Genomic DNA, 24,231 nt, shown 5'->3' on the forward strand with positions numbered 1-24,231 from the left:
GAAAACATATAAACTTCTGAATTTATCTGTATAATAACCTGAATCTTCACTGACCAGCCACATGTTAACGGATGGTGTTCCTTTTATTTAATAAGCAGTTTGCTTTATTCTTTGATAACCTTTTCTTTCATGTATTTCTGTGCCCTTAAAGACAGAAATTCCTCCATTTCTCTTCTCTCAAACCAAGACACAGTCTCTCAATCACTGGAAAATTCACTTTTTATTTGTAGTGTCAAGTCCAGGCCCTGATACCCACATTAGGATTCTGGGATGGAAATAGAACAGCTGCCTGCCTCACCCTGGTTGATCTTCTCCACCATGTTCTACATCTCATGCTGAAAAGCAGATTTTTATGATGGCATATGGTAAAAGAGAAACAGAAATAAGTAATCTCAGATGGATAAATGAGCCCCAACCAGCTTGGTACATCTGAGGCGATATTTCTCAAAGAGGGTTCCATGCATCACCGACAGCAGAAGAATCTCCAGGGAGTTTACTAAAGATGCATATTACTGGGCACCACCTGATTTATTCATTCAAAAATGTTGTGGGTAGAGCCTGGGAATTTTGCACTTTTGACATGCTCCTTGAGTGATTCTTATGCTCACTAAAATTAAGGACTTTCAGAGACACGTGTACCCCAGTGTTCATTGCAGCACTGTTTACAATAGCCAGGACATGGAAGCACTCTAGATGTCCATCGGCAGATGAATGGATAAGAAAGCTGTGGTACATATACAAAATGGAGTATTACTCAGCCATTAAAAAGAATACATTTGAATCAGTTCTAATGAGGTGGATGAAACTGGAGCCTATTATACAGAGTGAAGTAAGCCAGAAGGAAAAACACCAATACAGTATACTAACACATATATATGGGATTTAGAAAGATGGTAACAATAACCCTGTACGCGAGACAGCAAAAGAGACACAGATGTATAGAACAGTCTTTTGGATTCTGTGGGAGAGGGAGAGGGTGGGATGATTTGGGAGAATGGCATTGAAACATGTATAATATCATATGTGAAACGAATCACCAGTCCAGGTGCAATGCATGATACAGGATGCTCAGGGCTGGTGCACTGGGATGACCCAGAGGGATGGTATGGGGAGGAAGGTGGGAGGGGGGTTCAGGATGAGGAACACATGTACACCCATGGCGGATTCATGTTAATGTATGGAAAAACCAATACAATATTGTAAAGTAATTAGCCTCCAATTAAAATAAATAAATTTATATTAAATAAATAAATAAAATGAGTAAGACAAAAAAAAATTAAGGACTTTCAGATTTCCTACAAGAGCTGCCTCTTCTAGACCCCAGATGATTGGGAAGTAGTATTCTATTTCATTTAAAAACACTATACATACACATACATACATATACACAATGGAATATTACTCAGATATAGAAAAAGAATGAAAATTTGCTCTTTGCAACAATATGGGTGAACTTGGAGGGTATTATGCTTAGCGAAATAAGTCAGATAAAGACAAACACTGTGTGATATCACTTACATGTGGAATTTAAAAAATAAAACAAACTCGAGAATATAAGAAAAGAGAAAAAGTCTCACGAATACAAAGAAGAGACTAGTAGAGAGGGGGAGGGAGAGGAGGGGAAAGATAGGGGTAGGTGATTAAGAGGTGCAAGCTACTATGCATAAAATAAACAAGCTACAAGGATATATTTGTGCAGCACAAGAAATATAGCCAATATTCTATAATAACTATAATATAACCTTTGAAGATTATGAGTCAGTGTTGTACACCTGAAACTTGCAGAATACTGTATATCAACTATGTGTAAGTATGAAACTGTTACTTTCTCAATCATGTCCAACTCTTTGTGACCTCATGGACTGTAGCCCGCCAGCCTCTTCTGTCCATGGGATTCTCCAAGCAAGAATACTGGAGTGGGTTGCCATGACCTTCTCCAGGGGATCTTCCCAACCCAGGAATCAAACCCGAGTCTCCTGCATTGTAGGCAGATTCTTTCCCGTCTGAGCCACCAGGGATAAATCAATATGAAAAAGAAGTGAACTCAGTATAAAAAAGAACTGGAACCAGAATACATATTGAACATTCTGTAAATTTAACTACCATACCCTGCAGCCCACTCCTGGATCTGGGAGCTCTATGGCTGCACAGAGTCCAGGAAATGGACAGATGATCATTAGCCAGAGAAACCTCACTGTGGCCTGGAGGTGCACTGAGCATCAGAGATGCCTCATCACTCTGATGGCGAGTCTACACTCACCATTGGTGATTTACAGAATGGCTTTTGTCTCACGTATGTGAGGAATATGAATAGAGGACAAGACATGGTTTTTTTTTTTTTCCCCATATATCATTAAGCCCATCATCACTAATGTCTTTTCAACAACTATATGAGCTACCATTTACTGACAATGTATACTAGACTCTATACAAGCACTCTTCAGAATTTACTCTTCGTAATGGCCCTATGAGGTAAGTGCCATTATTATATCTGCTTCCCAGTTAAGGAGCAAAACGTGAAACTTATGCACAACTCTCAAAGCTAGTCAGCCGCAAAGGCTGGAATATCTGACTCCAAAGTCTGCTGGTGCCCTCTACACTGGGACTGATGAAGTGAAGTCCGACTTATGTCATGATACCTGAGGGGAGGTCAGCGCTGCTGTGCATTCAGAGAAAAGCTTCTCTCTCTCTGTGTATGGTTAAGTAATGGAATCAGGTAGCTCTTCCTGTTGTACATTCTTAGCCCTTCTCTCCTTTCCCAGACAACCCCAAGCCCCTTTTTCTATATTCTTCTAAGACATTAAATGTCCATTTAATTTAAGATGAGACATTATCTTGTTGTAGATGAGACTTGTGCTGGGTTTTACATGGATATGGCAGAATTTATACTAACCGGTGTTATTTTTAAGGCACTCCAGTTAGAGCTGCCCGAGTTATCAGTGAACACTTAACTGAGAGTGGACATGGATAATGATACTGAATAAGCTTCATTTCATCTATTAAGACTTCTCAGGGGCACAGGTCTTGAGGCACTAGCCTACTGTGTTCCCCCTTTGCCTGGCAAAGTAATAAAGCCACTCTTTCTTTCTCCTCCAAAAAAGAAAAAGGGCCCAGGAATATTTGGTCCCTTATATTTGGAATATTTGGGCCCTTATAGTTCTCATATAAGGGCCCAGGAACATTTGGTCCTCCACCAATGTATTATACATAGTGCAAATCTCACATTAAAAAAATATTAGTCAAATGCTTTAAGCAAGAAAAATTAAACTTGCCTGCTAAGGAAAAATATTTAAACTTTTCTTTACCCATATACCACCAAACAACTGTTGGGAGATAATTTTCCACAGAGTCTCTTGAATTTCTGCAAATTTTGTGTATAGAGGCACAGGCTGCTTCTGTTCTGAGACACCTTCTCAAGGATGTTTATACAAAGAACAGCTTTGGAATATAGAGATTTGCTTTTTTCTTTCAGTTACTATGAGATATTGAATTTCTATGCTGATACATTAATTCATTTCTCTTTTTAGTTATGTCCATTTTTGTTTTGTGTAATTTGAAGTTGTATTAGCTGAATTCAAATTTAGAATTTGCTGTTTCTCTGGTGAAATGGTCCTTTATCATTTTGACATAGTCTTTTGTATTAATCTGAGTCCAATCAGTGGCTTAACAGTAGAAGCTTAATAATGTTAATAGACAATAAAGAATTACTACACCCTGATAAGAGTGACTATAAAGTATAAGGAAACTCTAGGTGGCATCCTATTTGAGAATTTGAGAGATTGGGAGAGATTATTTGAGAATTTGAGAGAATTCTTAAGAAAGGACAAACACAGGAGTTCAGACCTTGTGGGAGGTATAACTCGGACCACTGGATGGTAGAGAGGTTCACTGGTTTTCCCAGCCTGGAGCCGGTCTGTAGTCGCTGGGTAAGCAGGAAGCAATGCTATGGAGTATAGGTGAGGGCAGAGGAGCAGCAGCTGGGGATGAGAGTGTGCCGAGGGCGCAGGGCCTGGACGGGAGCCCCGGGGCGGGCTCTGGGTGGCCTGCAGAGGAAGTGAGTGAGCCAGTGTTGGTAGGAGGCCTTGGAAGAACTGGTTTCCACACTGAGAAGATCACAGGGAGGTTATCACCTACATTTCTGTGGATCAGAAAAGGTAACATAATTTTACCTTTTGGTAATTATTTTCTTTTCCTGGAGAAGGAAATGGCAACCCACTTCAGTATCCTTGCCTGGAGCATCCCATGGACAGAGGAGCCTGGCGGGCCATGGTCCACAGGCTTATAGAGAGTCGGACACAACTGATGTGACTGAGCACTATCATTTTCCTTTAGCACTTTAAAGATGCCGTTACACTGCCTTCTGAGCGCCACTGGCCCTCTTCTGCCACATCTTCCAATGTGACCTGATTTGTCAGTCCTATTGTCATTCTGTTGAAGGAAGTGCCTAATTTCCTACCTTCCTTTCCCCCTCTCCTTCGTCTCCCCTCCCTTTCTTCCCTTCCCTCCTCCTTCTTCTTTAAGGCATTCTCTCTGTCACCTTCAGCAGTGTTCCAATGATGCACCTCATCGTGCTTTGCTTTGTATTTATCCCTTCAGGGTGGTGGTTCAGACGGTAAAGAATCAGCCTGCACTGCAGCAGACCTGGGTTCGATCGGTGGGTCAGGAAGATCCCCTGGAGAAGGGCGTGGAAACCCACTCCAGTACTCTTGCTGGAGAATCCCAGGGACAAAGAAGCCTGGTGGGCTACAATCCATGGGGTTGCAAAGAGTTGGACACGACTGAGCGACTGACACTAACCCTTCAGACGCTTGGAGAGCTGATTGAATTCGTGGCAAGGTTTTTTTTGAATGACTTTTGAAAGATTCTTGGCCATTATTTTTAGCCTATTTCTTCTTTTTTTCCCCTAGAAGTCCCACTGTACTCATGTTAGATCTTTTTATCACATTGCATCTGTATCTTCATCATGTCTTATATGTTTAATCTGGCTTTTAAAAAAGGTATTAATTAATATAGAGTTTGTGCCTGATAATTTCATTAAGTGGGTCATCTAAAGGTATCGTTCTACTTTCTGTTTCTTTTCTTTTGGTCCTCCTTCTTGGTATGTCTGGAATTTTTTTTAAAAAGGAAACGCTGGGTTTGAAAAATTGTGGAGGCTTTGAAGAATCCCATCTATCTCCAGAAAAGGATTTACACTATTCTCTGTGGCAGGTACTTTGTTAGGCTTCGGGAAAAGAGGAGTAAAACAGATAAAAATTTCTGCCTTTACGGAGTTTACATGCAGTGGGGACAATAGACAGTAACATGAAAAATCAATCATAAAGTAAGCAGTGATAAAGACTATAAAGTAAAAGTAAAGGGATAGAGGTTAAAGAGCGGTACATTTAGACAGGGTGATCAGAAGGGGACATTCTAGCTAAGGCTATATAAAATGATGGGGAGAGATGTGAAAATATTACGGAAAGGGTGATCCAAGCACAGGGAAAAACAAATACAAAGGCCCTAAGGCAGTGGAGTGCTTGACTTGTTAAAGGAACAGCCAGGAAGCCAGCGTAGTTGCAGTGGAGTGATCAGTGGGGAGAGGGGCGGAGATGTTGCCTGAGGAGGAAGTAGAGGCTATACACTAGAAGCTTGAAACCCAGAGGAAGGACTCTGGATTTTATTCTTTGTATGGTAGATAGTCACTGAAGGATCTTCAGGAAAGAGATGATGTGATCTTATTTAGACTTTAAGAGGAACATTCTGCCTGAGGTGTCTGGAACAGACTGCAGCAGGGCAAAAGAGTCAGCAGGGGGACCAGTTGGGGGGGTAGAATTGCAGGCTTCAGACTGGTTCCAAATAGGAAAAGGAGTACGTCAAGTCTGTATATTGTCACTCTGCTTATTTAACTTCTATGCAGAGTACATCATGAGAAACGCTGGATTGGAAGAAACACAAGCTGGAATCAAGATTGCCAGGAGAAATATCAATAACCTCAGATATGCAGATGACACCACCCTTATGGCAAAAAGTGAAGAAGAACTAAAAAGCCTCTTGATGAAAGTGAAAGAGGAGAGTGAAAAAATTGGCCTAGAGCTCAACATTCAGAAAACAAAGATCATGGCATCTGGTCCCATCACTTCATGGGAAACAGATGGGGAAACAGTGGAAACAGTGTCAGACTTTATTTTTTGGGCTCCAAAATCACTGCAGATGGTGACTGCAGCGATGAAATTAAAAGACGCTTACTCCTTGGAAGAAAAGTTATAACCAACCCAGGTAGTATATTCAAAAGCAGAGACATTACTTTGCCAACAAAGGTCCATCTAGTCAAGGCTATGGTTTTTCCTGTGGTCATTTATGGATGTGAGAGTTGGACTGTGAAGAAGGCTGAGTGCCGAAGAATTGATGCTTTTGAACTGTGGTGTTGGAGAAGACTGTTGAGAGTCCCTTGGACTGCAAGGAGATCCAGCCAGTCTATTCTGAAGGAGATCAGCCCTGGGATTTCTTTGGAAGGAATGATGCTAAAGCTGAAACTCCAGTACTTTGGCCACCTCATGTGAAGAGTTGACTCATTGGAAAAGACTCTGATGCTGGGAGGGATTGGAGGCAGGAGGAGAAGGGGACGACAGAGGATGAGATGGCTGAATGGCATCACTGACTCGATGGATGTGAGTGTGAGTGAATTCCGGGAGTTGGTGATGGACAGGGAGGCCTGGCGTGCTGCAAAGAGTCGGACACGACTGAGCGACTGAACTGAACTGAACTGAACTGAATGGCCACCTGATGCGAAGAGCTGACTCATTGGGAAAGACTCTGATGCTGGGAAACATTGAGGGTAGGAGGAGAAAAGAGCAACAGAGGGTGAGATGCTTGGACGGCATCACCGACTCAATGGGCATGAGTTTGAGCAATCTCTGGGAGACAGTGAAGGACAGGGAATCCTGGTGTGCTGCTGTCCATGGGCTGCAAAGAGTCAGACGCCACTGAGTGACTCAACAACGACAAATACCAGAGCTGACGGTTGCTTGTTCTGCAGAAGTAGTGGCGGATGCCAAGAGAAGCAGTTGGGTCTGGAAATGTATTTTTCAAGATAGAGGCAGCAGATTCCGGTGATGGTTTTGATATAAATTCTGCAGAAGTGGGTTTCTTGCCACGTGCACAGACCATCCGAAATACTCATATTTGCACCTGGCTATATGGCCTTTCTCTTGAAGAGAACCCATCACCAATTTATGAGATTCACGTCCACAAAACATGACTCTGTCCCTGAGGTCTGAGAGAAAAAGAAAGTAGAAAATGGTAGCTGTTAGGTTTGGGCCAGACTGACAGGTGGAATGGTAGCCACATTTCTGAGCCACAGTACCTGGGAAAAGGAGACACTTGGAGCAGATCTAAAAATTCTATTCTATGCACAATAAATAAAGTTCAAACTCCTCACACAGGTGTTCAAGACCTCACCCGACGCACAAAGGCTCTTCTCCCCTGCCAGTTAGGCTTGCGCTTGTGAGACGTCTCAGGTTAGAATGCCCTTCCTGCTCTTTTCCTTTTTTGGTGGTGAGGGCAGGGAGTTTTACTCATTCTGCAAGTGAAAGTTGCTCAGTAGTGTCCGACTCTTTGCGACTCTATGGACTACTGTACCCTGCCAGGCTCCTCTGTCCACGGAATTCTCCTGGCAAGAATACTGGAGTGGGTAGCCATTTCCTTCCCCAGGGGATCTTCCCAACCCAGAGACTGAACCCAGGTCTCCCACACTGCATGTGGATTCTTAACCTTCTGAGCCACCAGGGAAACCTGCAAGGTTCAATATAAATAGAAGTAAATAAAATATTTTCTGTAAGAGTTGACTTTCTCTTCCATGTTCCAGGAATGGAAGATGGAAAGTCCATAGCAGGTCCTGAGTAATCTTTAAATTCAATATGAATGTTTTAAACTGAATAAACATTCTCTGTTTGCCTGGTCACCCCTACGGCTTTGGTCACAATCACTCATCTATATTCCTTGGCCATTTGAGTTTGTGAAGCTTGACCTTCTAAAATCACTTTGCTTGCATCACTTCTATAGTTGTTACACACTGGGTACTTTATAAATATTTAACAAATTAATGAAGATATAAGTGCAGTATTTCCATACATATACACTTGTCACCAGCAGCAATTTGTCATAAAACGTTCTACACAATTTCATAGTGATCTGTTTTTATTATTTTCATTTTTTGCCCTTTTTCTCTGTTGCTACATTTTTTTCTCTCTTATGAAAAATTTAACCCTGCAAGGATAGAGGAAAAGACTATTATCCAAACTGACTTTTGATTTTATTTGACCTGATTTCAAATTGCTCTTTCAGTTTGTTTTGTGATGAAGCAAATATTTCACGCTAATGCTGCCAGAATAAAAGATAAACTTTACTTTTTCCTAGGCTAAGGCTATGTGAAATAGGACAGTTGAATTTTAATTTAAAAATGAAGGATTAAATAAATACTTAAATCGTGAAATATTTGAACAGTTTTTATTAATAAAATCCACTCCTAAATCCAATCCTTAGGTCAGCCCTTAGGGAACAAGAATAAAGTGAATCCACCCTTTATCAGAATAATGTTTTAAAACCTATTTGCAGTTTACAAATACAAAAAGGCAGCACAGTCTGCAGGCAGGGCAGCTTCCACAGAGAAAAACTGAGGCAAAACCAGATGACTCATTGTTTGTTTGACTTAACAGCTGTAATACATATCCTTGCCAGTTTGTTTTGTTCCCACTTAATCCCCAGCTTCCCATCTTCTTTCTAATGAAAAATCAGCTTTGAAAAGTTGCTCACCAAATTGCCTGCAGGGAGTAAAAATTTCATAATGTAGCCCTGACTGATGAAATCCTCTGCTGGATCTTGTTAAATTACCCCTGAGAAGCAGTCAGTGGAGAGAGAAGGGAAAAAAAAAGCACCGGAATATTAAGTGACATGACAGACGGTTCTGGCTCAGTATGTTATAAAATCAGAGTTAGGCTATGACAATCAAGCTTCGATTTTCTTCTCATTTCTCTGTTTAGAAATTCTCTCCAAAGAAGTGTTTTGAAGTAGCGAGATGAAAAGCATTATGCAAACTCAAGGTATTCAACTCCTATGTGGTCTGTGCAGACCGCGAAAGGATCTTTACTTCATAGGAAAGCCAGGAGGATTCTTCTAACCCTAGATGCCCCATCTGGATCTCTGACCTGGGTCATGGCTGCTCCTTTCATAGTCTCTGGGCTCGCTGCTGCTCGGAGCCATGACCAAGGGCACAGAGGCCCCATCTGTCTCTACCCCATAGTTCTGACACCGCCTGTAACTCTGTCAGAAGACTCACAGTTCTATACCCGTCTTTGGAGCTCTCATTCCAGGCACTGAAATCGAAGACAGATATGTCAAAAGAATCTTTTCATTTACTTCATGGAAAAGGGCAAGGCAGTGGCGAAGTTCAGCCTTCTGCAGAAGGGAGGGGCCTCTTCCCACCAGAAGGGCTGCCATGCTGGGCCGGGAGGAGGCGACAGGAAAAGTGCTTCTCCACGAGATCCACCTGGCTCTCCCCCCCAAGCAGACACGCAACCACAGCGACCACGGCCCAGGGCGCCCACAGTGTTGTCAAGGGGGAAGACACCCGCCCTTCGCAGAGCAGACCTAGAGAGTCCAGTGATGGGGGCGGGGTGCAGTTGACCACACTGTCTTTTCCTGCTAACACTGGGCCACTGGGATGCTCCTCAACAGCAATTTCTGCATCTCTGAAGGGGAGCCCTGCGTACTGAGGAGGGGTTTTCTCTCCTTCACACTCAGGACGCCACACTGCTCCTTCCTTCCCAAGGTGAAAAAAGAACTTCAAGTGTGTGTGTACATGTATGTATACACATATACATATATATGCACATATCTTTTGAAATATATAATGTATATTGGACATTGGGTATATATATATATAATATATCAAACACGATATGTATTGTACCGATATGTTATATGTGCACACATACATACATGTGTCTATGTGTGTGTACTTAGCAGTTCCCAGTTTGCATTCCTGTTCATGGCCAGAGAAATAATGAAGCTTCTTTTCTTTAACAGACAATAGGGGGCTCAAATAAAACAAAGCTGATGATTTACCAAGATCTAACTCACCCTTTCTCAAGCAGAGTTCTATGAGAGAATTATTCTCTACTGCTCTAAAACATGCATTATATGTAATGAAAGAATTCTGCTCTGTGCATATACAATGGTGCTAGTAATGAATTATCTCATCTCTATGCGTACAGAATGGTACTAGCTATATGTCATTTTCAGTACCACTCTTGGGAGAATTTAGAAATAGTTACATAATCTTCTGTGTCCTGTCCTCCACCAAAAGTCTTGGTCCTGCCTTTCTCTGCTTAGAGGGTAGAAAAAGTAAGCAGTAGGAGTGGAACGATGCAAAAGAAAGAACCATCCCTCTGCACTGCTGGAGCTGACTTCGCAATTTCCTCCTCTCTCTTCTGCCTCCGTCCTCCCCCGTCCAAGGGGTGGGAAGACGTTTGCTCAGACAGGGAGGCAATAGAATGCAGGTGCCTCTGCAACATCTGCAAGCACGTTTTGGATGCATTCCAACCTGGCTGAAAGTGAAGTGTGTCAGACTTACTGAGGGAAAGACTTAAAACCACCCATTTATATAGTGATATCAAGTGTACTTCACTTTATAACATGTGCAAATGCTTCCTATGTAATCAAAACAATCTAATAACAGAGATCTGAAGAACTGCTTTAAAGTCTGATATACTATTGATGCTTCAAGGGAAGACTGTTCTCTTCACTTATGCCCCTGAATCTCACCAGCCCTGTCTTGTCTGACCGGTGGCTGAGAGGACTGACCTCACCTTTGTCACTAGTAAAGAACCCATTCCTTCAACATGGATTATGCAGCTACTATGCCAGGTACTAGGGACTAAAGGGACAGTATAAATAGTGGTAGCTTAAAAATAATTATGCTAATAATAGAACATACACAGCTGTGGATTACCTCCCTAAAATTCATTTTGCCTCCTCTAACAACAGCTCAACTGTTGAAGCATTAAATCCAACCTTGTCTGAAATCAGCACAGCCCCTGGGCCTTTGACCTTCCTGGGCGAATAAATGTACTTTGAAAGTTAGTCAAAGTTAAGTCATTCAGTTGTGTCCGACTCTTTGTGACCCCGTGGAATGTAGCCCACCAGGCTCCTCTGCCCATGGGATTCTTCTCCAGGCAAGAATACTGGAGTGGGTTGCCATTTCCTTCTGCATGGGATCTTCCCAACCCAGGGATCAAACCCAGGTCTTCCGCATTGCGAGCAGACGCTTTAACCTCTGAGCCACCAGGGAAGTACTTTATTAGCACTAAATGTACAGGCGGCTGTGGCCAGTGCACTAAACGCCGGCAGTTCCAGCCGCTGCACTAAACAAGGCTGAGAGGAGCTGCCCCACGTCCAAAGTCAGGGGCAGAAGCCGGGAGGACGCCATGCCCAAAGGGCGGTGGCCAAGAGAAGTTACCCCACATCAGAGGTCAGGGGCAGAGCTGAGAGTGCCAGGCTGCTACAGTGCAGGAGCTACCCCACGTCCGAGGTCAGGGGCAGTGGCCGGTAGGAGGCACCCCGCGTCCGAGGCCAGGGGCGGCAGCCAGGAGGAGCAACCCCACGTCCAAGGAGTGGTGGCTGCGTGGGTGCAGGAAGGCCTAGAGGAGCCATCTGACATTGAAGTTCAGGAAGGGCAGCAGTGAGGAGATACCCCTTATCCAAGGTGAGGAGCAGTGGATGCGCTTTGCTGGAGCAGCCATGAAGAGATACCCCACGTCCAAGGTAAGAGAAACCCAAGTAGGATGGTAGGTGTTGCAAGAGGGCATCAGAGGGCAGACACACTGAAACCATACTCACAGAAAACTAGTCAATCTAATCACACTGGGACCACACAGCCTTGTCTAACTCAATGAAACTAAGCCATGCCCGCGGGGCAACCCAAGACAGGCGGGTCATGGTGGAGAGGTCTGACAGAATGTGGTCCACTGGAGAAGGGAATGGCAAACCATTTCAGTATTCTTGCCTTGAGAACCCCATGAACAGTATGAAAAGGCAAAAAAATAGGATACTGAAAGAGGAACTTCCCAGGTCAGTAGGTGCCCAATATGCTACTGGAGATCAGTGGAGAAAAAACTCCAGAAAGAATGAAGGGATGGAGCCAAAGCAAAAACAATACCCAGCTGTGGATGTGACTGGTGATAGAAGCAAAATCCAGTGCTGTAAAGAGCAATATTGCATAGGAACCTGGAATGTCAGGTCCATGAATCAAGGCACATTGGAAGTGATCAAACAAGAGAGGGCAAGAATGAATGTCAACATTCTAGGAATCAGTGAACTAAAATGGACTGGAATGGGTGAATTTAACTCAGATGACCATTATATCTACTACTGTGGGCAGGAATCCCTCAGAAGAAATGGAGTAGCCATCATGGTCAACAAAAGAGTCCAAAATGCAGTACTTGGATGCAATCTCAAAAACAACAGAATAATCTCTGTTCATCTCCAAGGCAAACCATTCAATATCATTCAAGTCTATGCCCCAACCAGTAATGCTGAAGAAGCTGAAGTTGAACGGTTCTATGAAGACCTACAAGACCTTTTAGAACTAACACCCCCAAAAGATGTCCTTTTCATTATAGGGGACTGGAATGCAAAAGTAGGAAGTCAAGAAACACCTGGAGGAACAGGGAAATTTGGCCTTGGAATGCAGAATGAAGCAGGGCAAAGACTAACAGAGTTTTGCCAAGAAAATGCACTGGTCATAGCAAACACCCTCCTCCAACAACACAAGAGAAGACTCTACACATGGACATCACCAGATGTTCAACACCAAAATCAGATTGATTATATTCTTTGCAGCCAAAGATGGAGAAGCTCTATATAGTCAACAAAAACAAGACCAGGAGATGACTGTGGCTCAGATCATAAACTCCTTATTGCCAAATTCAGACTCAAATTGAAGAAAGTAGGGAAAACCGCTAGACTATTCAGGTATGACCTAAATCAAATCCCTTATGATTATACAGTGGAAGTAAGAAATAGATTTAAAGGCCTAGATCTGATAGATAGAGTGCCTGATGAACTATGGAATGAGGTTCGTGACATTGTACAGGAGACAGGGATCAAGACCATCCCCATAGAAAAGACAGGCAAAAAAGCAAAATGGCTGTCTGGGGAGGCCTTACAAATAGCTGTGAAAAGAAGAGAAGCAAAAAGCAAAGGAGAAAACGAAAGATATAAGCATCTGAATGCAGAGTTCCAAAGAATAGCAAGAAGAAATAAGAAAGCCTTCTTCAGAGATCAATGCAAAGAAATAGAGGAAAAGAACAGAATGGGAAAGACTAGAGATCTCTTCAAGAAAATTAGAGATATCAAGGGAACATTTCATGCAAAGATGGGCTCAATAAAGGACAGAAATAGTATGGACCTAACAGAAGCAATGGTATGGACCTAACAGAAGCAGAAGATGTTAAGAAGAGATGGCAAGAACACACAGAGAACTGTACAAAAAAGATCTTCATGACCCAGATAATCACGATGATGTGATCACTCATCTAGAGCCAGACATCCTGGAATGTGAAGTCAAGTGGGCCTTAGAAAGCATCACTACAAACAAAGCTAGTGGAGGTGATGGAATTCCAGTTGAGCTATTTCAAATCCTGAAAGAGGATGCTGTGAAAGTGCTGCCCTCAATATGCCAGCACATTTGGAAAACTCAGCAGTGGCCACAGGACTGGAAAAGGTCAGTTTTCATTCCAATCCCAAAGAAAGGCAATGCCAAAGAATGCTCAAACTACCACACAACTGCACTCATCTCACATGCTAGTAAAGTAATGCTCAAAATTCTCCAAGCCAGGCTTCAGCAATACATGAACTGTGAACTTTCTGATGTTCAAGCTGGTTTTAGAAAAGGCAAAGGAACCAGAGATCAAATTGCCAACATCCACTGGATCATGGAAAAAGCAAGAGAGTTCTAGAAAAAACATCTAATTCTGCTTTATTGACTATGCCAAAGCCTTTGACTGTGTGGATCACAATAAACTGTGGAAAATTCTGAGAGAGATGGGAATACAGACCACCTGACCTGTCTCCTGAGAAATCTGTATACAGGCCAGGAAGCAACAGTTAAAACTGGACATGGAACAATAGACTGGTTCCAAATAGGAAAAGGAGTACGTCAAGGCCGTATATTGTCACCCTGCTTATTTAACTTCAATGCAGAGTACATTATGAGAAACGCTGGACTGGAAGAAACACAAGCTGGAATCAAGATTGCCAGGAGAAATATCAATAACCTCAGATATGCAGATGACACCACCCTTATGGCAGAAAGTGAAGAGGAACTAAAAAGCCTCTTGATGAAAGTAAAAGAGGAGAGTGAAAATGTTGGCTTAAAGCTCAACATTTAGAAAACGAAGATCACGGCATCCGGTCCCATAACTTCATGGGAAATAGATGGGGAAACAGTGGAAACAGTGTCAGACTTTATTGTTTTGGGCTCCAAAATCATCGAAGATGGTGACTGCAGCCATGAAATTAAAAGATGCTTACTCCTTGTAAGAAAAGTTATGATCAACCTAGATAGCATATTCAAAAGCAGAGACATTACTTTGCCGACTAATGTCCGTCTAGTCAAGGCTATGGTTTTTCCAGTAGTCGTGTATGGATGTGAGAGTTGGACTGTGAAGAAGGCTGAGCACTGAAGAATTTATGCATTTGAACTGTGGTGTTGGAGAAGACTCTTGAGAGTCCCTTGGACTTCAAGGAGATCCAACCAGTCCATTCTGAAGGAGATCAGCCCTGGGATTTCTTTGGAAGGAATGATGCTGAAGCTGAAACTCCAGTACTTTGGCCACCTCACGCGAAGAGTTGACTCATTGGAAAAGACTCTGATGCTGGGAGGGACTGGGGGCAGGAGGAGAAGGGGACGACCGAGGATGAGATGGCTGGATGGCATCATGGACTCGATGGACGTGAGTCTGAGTGAACTCCCGGAGTTGGTGATGGACAGGAAGTCCTGGCGTGCTGCGATTCATGGGGTCGCAAAGAGTCGGAGACGACTGAGGGACTGAACTGAACTGAAATGTACTTAGTCACTCAGTCGTGTCTCACTCTGTGACCCCATGCGCTGTGGCCCACCCGGCTCCTCTGTCCATGGGGATTCTCCAGGCAATAATACTGGAGTGGGTTGCCATGCCCTCCTCCAGAGGATCTTCCCAATCCAAGATTGAACCCAGGTCTTCTGCATTACAGGCATATTCTTTACTGTCTTAGCTACCAGGGAAGTCCAAGAATACTGGAGTGGGTAGCCTATCCCTTCTCAAGGGAATCTTCCTGATCTCAGAACTGAACCAGGGTCTCCTGAATTACAAGTAGATTCTTTACCAGCTGAGCTACCAAGGAAGCCCTAAGCCAAAGTTTGGTCCTATGTCACTTGAATCTAAGAAACAACCAACTCATGTAAAGGATAGTGCTGGTAATAATGAAAAGGCAAAGATAATGGAGAGAACAACACACTGGTTCAAAATTGGGAAAGCCATACATCAGGGCTGTATATTGTCACCGTTCTTATTTAACTATACACACAGTACATCATGAGAAATCCCAGGCTGGATGAAGCACAAGCTGGAATCAAGATCGCTGGGAGAAGTATCAATAACTTCAGATATGCAGAAGATACCATCTTTACAGCAGAAAGTGAAGAGGAACTAAAGAACCTATTGATAAAGCCTAGTGATAAAGTTGGTGAAATAGGAGAGTGAAAAAGCTGGCTTAAAACTCAATATTTGAAAAACTAAGATCATGGAATCTGCTCCCATCACTTCATGGCAAACACATAGGTAAACAATGGAAACAGTGACAGACTTTATTTTCTTGGGCTCCAAAATCACTCCAGATGGTGACTGCAGCCATGAAATTAAAAGACATTTGCTCCTTGGAAGGAAAGCTATGGCTAACCTAGGCAGTACATTAAAAAGCAGAGACATCACTTGCTGTCAAAGTTTCGTATAGTCAAAGCTATGGTTTTTCCAATAGTCATGTATGAATGTAAGAGTTGGACCATAAACCAGGCTGAACACTGAAGAACTGATGTTTTCAAACTGTGCTGCTAGCAAAGACTCTTGAGAGTCCATTGCAAGGAGATCAAACCAGTCAATCCTAAAGGAAATCAACCCTGAATATTCATTAGAAGGCCTGATGCTGAAGCTGAAGCTCCAATACTTTGGGCACCTGATGCACAGATCTGCCTCACTGGAAAATGTCCTGATGCTGGGAAAGACTGAAGGCAGGAGAAAAGGATAACAGAGGACAAGATGGTTGGATGGCATCACTGAGCCGATGGACATGAGTTTGAGCAAGCTCCAGGAGTTGGTGACGGACAGGGAAGCCTGGCGTGCTGCAGTCCATGGGGTCACAAAGAGTTGTACATGACTGAGCGACTGAACAACAACAATGCGAAGAAGCCCATGAAAACTTTACATGAAGGGGAATATAATATTAGGCCTTAAGACTCTAAGGATCTTATAGGAACCTTGCTATATATAACCTTGACAGAAGCAAAGCAGAAATTAGTGAACCAAGATCCAGAGAAACATCACTGAGAACTTTTGGCTCATTCTGTTAATCAAATGGAAAGAACCTTAGTCCCAATGGGGTACATGAAACAGAAACTATACATCAGACCTTAAACCCCTAATGCTCCAGAACAGCAAGACACTTTCCTGGTCAAGCTTGGAAAAGCCCCAGGATGAATAGACTATTCTTTTTTAAAAGCTAGATTCAGAAGCTTTGTGCAACCAGTAGAGGTATTTCTGTTGTTCTTAAGTTGCTAAATCACGTCTGACTCTTTGCAATCCCATGGACTGCAGCACGCCAGGCTTCTCTGTCCTTCAGTATCTCCCAGAGTTTCCTCAAACTCATGTCCATTGAGTCGGTGATGCCATCCAACTATCTCATCCTCTTTCACCCCCTTCTCCTCCTGCCTTCAATCTTTCTTAGCATCAGGGTCTTTTCCGATGGGTTGGCTCTTCACCTTAGGTGGCCAAAGTATTGGAACTTCAGCTTCAGCATCAGTCCTTCCAATGAATATTCAGGACTGATTTCCTCTAGGATGACAGGTTTGATCTCCTTGCTGTCCAAGGGACTCTCAAGAGTCTTTTCCAACACCACAATTCGAAAACATCAATTCTTTGGCACTCAGCTTTCTTTATGATGCAGCTCTCACATCCACACATGACTACTAGAAGAACCATAGCTTTGACTGTATGAACCTTTATTTCTGTTAGGTACTTGCTACTAAGAGTGTATGTTGCCCAAGCAATGATGTCAAAATAGTAAATAAGAAAAACTATCTTTAAGAGTCAGATGCAATAGAGATCAGAGACAATGCATGCTTTATTATATATCCCTGAAGCATAGCCATAAGGAGAGACAGCTTAGAGTGAAGGTAAACAGACTATCATTTGGGCAGCATGATGGTAAATCAAGCTGTGTTTAGACATATGCTCAGTTTCTGACCATCAGAATGGAATTCAGAAGTGCCGTCCCTCTTCCTTAATGGTGCACTCATGTATCAGGTACCTCAGGAAAATGCCTGCTGCTCAGTAGTTTATTTACTATCTTTTTCATTTACTTTTTTTTTTTTTAACACTCAATTCCAAAGCTTTACAAGCTAGAAGACTACTGACCAATTTCTTCACCTGATAGATTTCCCCAAGTAATGACAAAAGTTAATAACTGGAAGAGAACTTTTCTCTTAAATTCTGAAATTCTAAAAGGTCTCCAAATTACACCGTATTATTTGCCATAAAATATGCCACCTCATGTGAAGTGGATGGGGGTGGGGGGGCTCTCTCCACTGAGAAGTTAATACTTTTCTTTAAAGATGATACTACTGTACATTTTCTGTATTATTCACAGCTAATATTACCCCCTTGGGCTTCCCTAGTGGCTCAGATGGAAAAGAATCCATTTGCAATGCAGGAGACCTAGGTTTGACCCCTGGGTTGAGAAGATTCCCTGGAGGAGGGCATGGCAACCCACTCCAGTGTTCTTGTCTGGACAATCCCCATGACAGAGGAGCCTGGCGGGCTATAGTTCACAGGGTCACAAAGAACTGTACACGACTGAGGGACTAAGCACAGCACAGCATTACCCCTAAGAGCGAGTGCTTTACCTTTTAAAAACCACATTGCTGATACAAACAGCTCAGGCACCTCAATATCAAAGAAACATAACCCAATTACAAATGGGCAGGAGACCTAATAGGTATTTTTGCAAAGAAGACACACAGATGGTCAACAAGATGCTCAACATCATTAATTATTGTGTGCATGCATAGTCATTAAGTCATGTCCGACTCTTATGCAACCCCATGGACTGTACTCTGCCAGGCTTCTCTGTCCATGGGATTTCCCAGGCAAGGTCCCATGGACAGAGCAGCCTGGCAGACTACAGAGTTGGATGTGACTTGTGACTAAAAACAGCAGCAAACGTATAACTGAGTCACTTTTCTGTAGACTTGAGACATCATAGATCAACTATATACATCAGTGAAAAATAATTTTTTAAAAAAATATTGCTGACTGTTTTCCACATTATTCTCTGGACAGTACATGTAGCGTGACAGACTGCATTTTCCAAAGCTGACCAGAGAAATATCCCTGATATTGCCAGTCTCACTCTAAGAACTAGAGTTCATTTCTCCATTTCTCCATACCCTTGGACCTCGGCAGGCCCTGTGACTACTTCAACAGCATACAAAGTGATACCTTGTCAATTCCAAGTGTTACCTTTAAAGTGCTAACTTCCTGCTTCTTGGAATCCAGCTACCAAGCATAACTGCTCTGAGATTAGCATGCTGTGAAAAGCCCCAGGCTACCAGAAGAGGCCCCAGAGGATGAAACACCATGTAAAAAGAGGACAAGGAACCAGACATGCAAGTGATGAAACCATCCTGGGCAACTACCTCAGTCCATCCTTCAGATAATAACCCCAGTGCCAGCCACTTCCTTACTACGGCTACATAAGAGACTTCAAGATGGAATCCCCTGCCTGGGCCCAGTCAACCCGTAGAAACATGTAAGATAAAGGTACATTATTGTTTTAAGTGACTAAGATTTCAGGGTGGTGTGTCAAATGCAGCAATAGATACCTGGAACAGACAGGTTATTTGATGATTTGGGTATCACTTAAAGCATAGTAGATGTGGGAAACGTTTAAAAAAATAATCATATTCTTATAACAACTACTATGTCAGCTAGAATTTTTCATAGCGATAAACAGAAGCTAATTCTGACTGAGTTAAGCAGACAAGTGTTTTGAAAGCACACTGGGTAACTCATGTCTCATACCCCTGACGACCTAGCTCCAGGCTAAGCAGGAATTAAGAAGACAAAAGCTATGGCCCAAGACACTTCTGAGGAGGAAATCATTGACATCATTGCCGCAAAAAATGACTGACAACACCTGGCCTCTGGGTTTTAGTGTCACTACCTCTCACATCAGAGTCCTGGCATAGCTGGGCTCTGATGGGCCTCCGCCTGTGCTGCAAGGGGGCTGAGCAAATGAGTTTCCAGTGTTTTCAGACACAATACTGACAGGTAATCCTTGTCCCCATCGAAGTCATAAAGGTGAGAGTGACTTCTCCAAAAAAACAGTTTCAATTAAAATGAGTGACAAGAGCTCACCACTGCTACCAGGAATCCAAACGTGTATTTATATGAGTGTGGATGTGTGCATATGTGCATTATGCAATTCCTTTCCTTTTTTGTCATTTATTATTTTTAATTTTTATTGGAGTATAGTTGATTTACCATATTGTGTCAGTTTCAGGGGTACAGCAAAGTTAAATAGTCATACATGTACATATATCCACTTTTTAAGGTTATTTTCCCATACAGGCCACTAGAGAGTATTGAGAAGCGTTCTTCTGCTACACAGTAGGTTCTTATTAGTTATATATTTTATGTCTAGCAGCATGTATATGTCAATGCCAATCTCCAGATTTATCCCTCCTCCTCTTTTCCCCTGATACATTACATAACTTCTGCTTAATTGCAATATTTGCCTTCCTGATAAACCTAGCATTCTATAAAATTAATACTAAAATTAGCATTCATATTAAAACAAACACAACTTACAGGAAAAATATTATTAGGAGCCTCCCTCTTAAAATCTGTACAAAGTTGTAACTGGGGTTATCAACAAAAATAATAGCAATCCTAATAAAAAGTACAGCAAAAAAGTTAAAGTCCTCATAGAGAAATACTACAATAAATCTAAAAATTTTACCTAAAAATACTTTAAAAGTGAATGTACCTTGATGGAAGGGGTATAAGGGAATGTCAGGCTGCTGAGTTATGGCAGCAAGGGCAACATGTCCAAAGACTGGGGAAAACCATGCTATGAATGCTTTCTGGACAGAGCAGTGGATTGAACTGAGCCACACAAATAAGGGGTGACTAGACATCGTGGACAATGCTGTATTCTTCACGCTTGCCATGCTGAGCTGTATAGAGACACCCTGTGATGAGCTGCTGGTACTCATGGAGGGAAACAGTAGTGTGCTGGTGAAGTCTGTCAGGACTTGCATGTTAGGCCACCATCGCTCCACTCTGTACCAGCCATGTATGAGCTCATTTGCATTTGTAGAAGCCTGGCTGCAGAAAAACAGAATGTTCCCTGTGTATGTGTGAGACAGAGAGAGAGAGAGAGAGAAGGTGAGAGCGAGAGAATTCACACAACCTTTGCAAGCCAGGTGTTACTGTTATTTCATAAATGAGAAAATGGAAGCTCAGAAGAACACATCTGACCTAGTTCAAACAGATATGTGTTAATTTGAGACACAAAGCTTGTACTTTCAGGTTTTGAGATCTATTCTCTTTCTACCCTGTCTTGTCATTTACTAGGAAACCAGCTTCCACGTCTAGAAATTCAGACCTACGTCTCCAAGTTGGTAGGCAGTCATGAGCCTAGTGAGACTGGACTTGCATAGTCAGCATTGTCTTTGAAAGTAAACAACTGATCCACTTGATTTTTTTCCAAGGTAGACACTGGTTCCTTGAACCCTCCATCAACTCTGCCTCCACCTGTTCAAGTGACTTTCTATTTTCCTGCTTTCACCTGAGTTACCATTCAGATGATCATTTCAGAAGTGCAACAAAATTTCCAAGAAGAGCTTCTAATCTCTTTGAACAATATATTTTTTCTTGCAGAAAAGAATTTCTCACTTCTCACAGAGATCAAGGGAGAAAAAATGTTTCTGGCTCATGCAGAGATTTCTGCTAATATCTCTACTTCTGTTTCTAACTTTTGCATAAACCAACTAGCTGAAGAAACATAAATGCCTGAGTGGGGACCTGTCAAGGAGTTGGATATACTCAGTCCTCTGAGGCTGAAGGACCTACCAAATAGTCTAGTCTGAAGCTGATAATACTTCAAGGATGAGGTTCACCAAAACAGAGGCTGAGGTATGGACAAGGAATGAGATGTTATATGAACACAAGCTGCCAACCAGATTCAAAATCCTTTGGAAATGACAATCTCCTGGTCAGGTCTAGATTTTAAGAGAATTGTTAACCCACACTTCCTGACAACAGCTTGACAGCTGACTTATGTTTGTAAGAGAGGATGGGGGATATTGTGACTGAATAAACCCCCATCACTTAGCAAATAAGAGTCATGAATCATTTAGGGCATTACATCTGCATTGCAGTAAACAGCCTCTCAGGGGTTCCCAGAACTGATATACCCTCTTAACACTGTAACTTGCTGCTCCTAGAGCAGTGGTTCTCATCTTAAGTGTCCACAGAATCACTGAGGGGGCTTGTTCAAAGAAGATTTCAGCCTCATCTCCAAATATTTCAGATTCTGTAGGTCTGGGGAAAACCTAGAGACTGCATTTCTAAAAATCCAGGTGATGTTGTGAACACTACTATTCTAAAGAAAGCCTGGGCACCAGACAAAGATCCAGTCCTGTTTTGTTCCAAGTGGCAAATCTGAGGTTAACATTCCTTAAGCTTCTTTGAAATTAGAGGATTTTCAAAGAAACCATATTTTTCAAAAGTCATCCATATTTCTTTGCATGTGAGCTGTCTATCTCTGTCCTAAAGAAGCTTTGTATTTTGATTATTTTGAAAGATAAAGAATACATCTATTTCCAGTAACTCAGACAAGCACTTTTTCTGCTTAAGTGAGAGCTCACAGGCCTAACATGCTTTTCACGGTGTGTATGTTTCACAGAGCAAATGTATTTTACTGGTGTACACTGTATATTCATGTATCATTAATAAAAGCATCTCATAAGAATTCTAAAATCCAGTATTCTTGCCTTACCTATCCTTTTTTCCTTAAGTATTTTATAGCAAGTATCACACATCTTTTTATTTCACTTCTAAAACTTCAGCATCCATAAAATTATGGACATTTTCTCACATAACTGCAACGCTAATAAACAAAATTAATGATAACTCTCTGCTATTTAATGGCAGTTCATATTCAAGTTTCCTTGACTACCTCAAATTTTCTCCCCACAGCTTATTATAATCAGGGTCTATTAAGTTAATATGTGCCTTAAGTATCTTTGAATATAGAGCCGATCTTTCTTCTTTGGTATCTTTTTCTTTTGCTTTTCCTTCTTTCTCTTCCTTTTTAATCTCAATGATGCTTTGAAAACTACATAGCCAACCGTGGTAGAACATTCCATTATCTGCCTTTGACTGGTTCCTGATGCGATCATTTAATTTTGTTCCACTACCTGTGCAGAAGTTAGATTTATAGGAGTATTTCAATTTGGATTAAACTTCTTGGCAAGAATGCGTGATTGGTGATGCTATGTGTTGCCTAGCTCACAGTGTCAGGAGACATGTGTATGGCTGGGCTACTCTTACAGATGCCAAGTTTCACCAAGCTGGGCCTGAGGGGTTCTGGTGGGCTCATCTTGATCACTCCTTTGTAAAATTTCCCATCAACCTTGTGTCGAACAGTTTCATTCACTGATGATCACCCAGGCAGGGGTTCTGCATCCTGGGATAGACACCAAAGGCTGAAATCGGCATTTCTTTCCTTCCTGCAGTCCCCCCACCCCTCCCCGTCCTCTCCCTTCCCTCTGCGGGGTGTGCTATACAGGTGCTGATGTCGCTCAGCTCAGGGCAGTGGGCATGCTCTGGGGCTGGAGGGCTCCTATGTTGGCAGGGAGTTTTCCAATTCATTCTGAATTTCCCACAGTCACTGCTTTACCTGTTTCAATGTAGTGGGCACTGTCACTGAAGGGAGAATGTTTAAATACCTGTTATCTCAGAGTATTTACTAGAACAATGGCAAATGGGAGAGGTCTCCATGGCTGTCTGTTTACTTCATATGCTTGGGATGCCAAGAAAATACTTTTGTGTGGAGAACCTTACAGCCACGTTCTCATATGCTCAGACAGGGCATCTCATGGTTCTCAGCATGTACCTGCAGACTCCATTAGTTCAGCTGAGACGCTCAATTGTGTCTGACTCTTTGCCACCCAATAGACTGCAGCATGCCAGGCTTCCCTGTCCATCACCAACTCCTGGAGCCTGCTCAAACTCATGTCTATTCAGTCGGCACTGCCATCCAACCATCTCATCCCCAGTCATCCCCTTCTCCTCCTGCCCTCAATCTTTCCCAGCATCAGGGTCTTTTCCAGTGAGTCAGTTCTCTACATCAGGTGGCCAAAGGATTGGAGCTTCAGCTTCAGCATCAGTCCTTCTAATGAATATTCAGCTCTGAGTTCCTTAAGGATGGGCTGGTTGGATTTCCTTGCAGTCCAAGAGACTCTCAAGACTCTTCTCCAACACCACAGTTCAAAAGCATCAATTCTTCTGCGCTCAGCATTCTTTATGGTTCAACTCTCACATCCACATGTGGCTTCTGGAAAAACCATAGCTTTGACTAGATGGACCTTTGTTTGCAAAATAATGTCTCTGCTTTTTAATATGCTATCTAGGTTGGTCATAGTTTTTCTTCCAAGGAGCAAGCGTCTTTTAATTTCATGGCTGCAGTCACCATCTGCAGTGATTTTGGTGCCCCCCCCAAAATAAAGTCTGACACTGCTTCCACTGTTTCCCCATCTATTTACCATGAAGTGATGGGACCGGAGGCCATGATCTTTGTTTTATGAATGTTGAGTTTTAACTTTTTTATTCTCCTCTTTCATTTTCATCAAGAGTCTCTTCAGTTCCTTTTCAC

Source organism: Ovis aries, chromosome 7, assembly GCF_016772045.2.
Source record: "Ovis aries strain OAR_USU_Benz2616 breed Rambouillet chromosome 7, ARS-UI_Ramb_v3.0, whole genome shotgun sequence".
NCBI lineage: Eukaryota > Metazoa > Chordata > Mammalia > Artiodactyla > Bovidae > Ovis > Ovis aries.